The sequence below is a fragment of the Hordeum vulgare genome, chromosome 5H, assembly GCF_904849725.1.
Source record: "Hordeum vulgare subsp. vulgare chromosome 5H, MorexV3_pseudomolecules_assembly, whole genome shotgun sequence".
In the NCBI taxonomy this organism is placed as follows: Eukaryota; Viridiplantae; Streptophyta; class Magnoliopsida; order Poales; family Poaceae; genus Hordeum; species Hordeum vulgare.
Window position 1 is genome coordinate 537,706,036 of NC_058522.1, and position 3,362 is coordinate 537,709,397.

At 41.4% G+C, this 3,362-nt stretch overlaps 1 long non-coding RNA gene across 1 annotated transcript; it reads right to left on the bottom strand.

Moving 5' to 3' along the window:
- Nucleotides 1–1,076: 1,076 nt before the first annotated feature.
- LOC123398581 lies at nt 1,077–1,924 on the bottom strand. Its single transcript, XR_006610205.1, has 2 exons — nt 1,891–1,924; nt 1,077–1,379 (listed from the first exon to the last, which is right to left on the bottom strand). It is a non-coding gene; the product is annotated as an uncharacterized LOC123398581 (long non-coding RNA).
- Nucleotides 1,925–3,362: the final 1,438 nt, after the last annotated feature.

The window sequence follows — 3,362 nt, forward strand, 5'->3', positions numbered from 1 at the left end:
AGGCACCCTAAAAGCCTAAGCTTTCATCATTTAGGTTTTTATCGACACCGAGGCACCCTAAAAGAGCCAAGATTTTATAATTTAGGGTTTGTCGACACCGGACCATAGGGACAACAAGACAAGCCTTGTGGACGGACATGCAATGGGGTGTAGACATCAGAATATGGATTGCACAAATAAATGGTGCATGCACTGCAAAAAGGAGCCCAACACAGAATTGCAATCACATCCTCAAGCAAGATGATGATCAGTCACAATAACACAAGACCGCCACCACACATCCAAACAATAAATCGCCAACGGCTCGATTACCAGCCGTTATGTATGTCCTGATTGTGAGTGTGTGTGTGTGTGTGTGTGTGTGTGTGTGTGTGTGAGAGAGAGAGAGAGAGAGGGGTTATGTATGTCCTGATTGTTCTACTTGGTAACAAAAGACTATGCAAAAGTTAAAGAAAACTTAAAAAAAAATAGGCATATAAAGCATAGCAGTATATGTTCATGTTCCTGAGACAATGAGTAAGCTAGTGTAGATTAGGAGCCCCCTGGATTTTTTATAGTAGAATAAAGCTACAATTTTTCTTCTCCAATTTATGCCTTTTTCGACTAATCACCAACCAATACGCTCAAATAGAATGGCGATGTTCATAGAAATTTATCTAATCGCGACAACATAACAAGTAAGCTATGTACATGGCAGGAAGGGGAAGAGGCATGCCTGGGTCGTCTAGGATCTACAGGCCGTCGGGGGCGGGGGGTGTGGTGGGGATGGAGGGGGGACTACCAGAGCAGGGAGCTCCCAATCTTCTGTTCCAGGTGTAGCTTCACTTGTCTGCAATTACAAAAGTAATTTTCTTTATGGGTCACTCGAGTCAATCAATCAGCAGGACAAAGATTACAATTTAAAAGGATCCTCAGGTCAACCAACAAAAGTTTGCACAGGGAAGGAAACATGCAGCGACATTATAGCTACACACGGACTGATTCAGGAGTATGGTGCTACAAGAGACACAATTGCTGAAAAGAAAAGATCCAGTATCCGTTGAAAACATCAGGATTCAGGAAACGCCCAACCAACCTGGCCTCACATATGCAAAACATATATTTCTGTCCAATTTAAGCAGGGTAGCAGGCGGCCATCATGCACGTATATGAAGAACATAAGTACTAATATGCAGAGAGTGAGAGAGAGAAGACTATGCATATCAAATATATGTTCTTGCTCCTGAGCAAACTAGTAAGCTGGAACAGATTAAGAGCCTTGTCCACTTTGTTTCCTACAAGCATCTTTATGCAGTCCTGGTTGGTCGAATACAGGTCAATTTCCTTGGCCCATATGTCAGACAGATTTGCGAACGTGTCTCGGCGAGTAACATCATACACTGGAAAACGGACGAGGCATTCATTAAGTGGCATCTCTCAAAATTAGACAGCGCATTAGATATAACCCAACAAGAAACATACCAGTGAAAGGAACAGAAAAAAAGGCTTTGGCGCCCTGTGTAGTGAATGACTCCTAATAAGTTAACCAAAGCCAGAAAGAGAGTTGTACTTTTCTATGATGAAGTAGGGTCGACAGTTGTATGTTCTATGATAATGATACAGTAGGCTCGGCAGTTTAAAAAAAAAAGCCTGAAAAGGTAACACTATAGATGCAGTGATTTTCTTTCAGGAAAGTCAAGCTGACCTACTTAATCATGTATGTATAACTGAAAACACAACCATCTAAGGCGATGTGTAGTTCATCAATGTAAGGAAATTGACAGAATAGTTTATTGTCAAGACTAGCCTAGTTGATGTGGCATCAAGTTCCAGCAATGTAGGACAAGGAGAAGAAAGGAGTATGACACGGCCTTCAACAGTGCAAATAGAAGTGTGAAGAGAAAGAATTACCCATGATGATCCCTTGTGCCCCTCTGTAGTAAGGAGCTGGTCAAGGTCCTAAACCTTTCCTGTGTACGATGGTTAAGCCAGAGGAAATCGGAGTTTCCCCTCAAGGTTGTCGGAGTTGCAGCTCTCACTGTCTCACTGCCAACACTAGGTAATTAACAACGCCTCCTGCACCAAGCACCATGCATGAAGAATTAGTCGTCCGTCGGTAACTAAGTGATGCTCTACTGCCTTCTCTTACATTTTTTCCATTGTCAACTTGATCATGCAGGGTCAGTGATTTTTCGCATGGACAACAAGTCCTAGTTAGGGACGATATGGATCATGGATGCAAGTTCTGGAACCTTTCAACCTTGGTCTGGCAGGATAGTGAGGCTGAACAGCAACATGTCATGACTCGTGACTGCAGCTTGCTGCGGGTTCGGGATATGGTTTGTATAGGATTAAGCAAGTGGTTTTGTACAAGGTGTGTCTATATAAATATATTCGAAATATGTCCAGTGTGATCATCTTTTTCTATGGGCAACCATGTCTATCAGGTGAAGCTTCAATAATTCAAAGAACGACAGAAAAATCTGGAAGCTAAGCTGATGACAGTGGCAGCGATACATGAAGTATTCAGACAATAGACATTTTGCTTCGGAGATATTTGGATCTCAAATTGAATAGTATATATATATGTGGTTCAAGACAGAACGTTGTCGACCTACTTGTGGTGATAAGTGCTCTGAACTATCACAATAGACATTGAAGCCTCTTCTCCGGAATGAACAAACACTGGAGCCATTAGGAACATCACAATCATCGCAATACAGGTATGTTGCAAAATAAGTGAAGGAATCGGAATTGGGTACATGGTTGGATTTCATAACCCTGGCGGCTACGTACCGAGGAGTTCAAAATAACTTCGCTTGGCAGATAACAACGGTAGCAATACTTGGCCTGGTGGATTTGGAAGCTGCAGGGAACACAATCATCTTTGACTATGAGCAATAGAATATGTGTCTCAAGGCAAAGCTTGACAATATAAATACTATCTACCATAGTTTGGACTCAAATAAACTACTACCTACATCACTGTACAACACAACATCAATAAATCATGCCACTCTATTTTCCTCGCACCAAATCCCCAAGTACAAAATCTGAAACACATCACAATGGAAAAAACAGTCTGGACATTGAATAGTAGCAGATCTAGTAACTACTCGAGAGGGTGGAGTTCAGTAAAATTCACCAACGCTAAATCTGCACTTCACGAGGTACTTTGCAGATCGACGACCAATTCAGTCAAAGATAGATCTGTCCGGTTCCTAGTAACTATCTTAGCGGAAGTAGTCAGTGAATGATTTAAATAATTATTAAACTATGTAGTGATGTATGTCGACATGTCACAAGTTACTGCTGCTTGCAGTTCAAACTTATTAAGATTACCACAACTTGAAAAGTAATGGAATGCAAAGTAATCACAATAA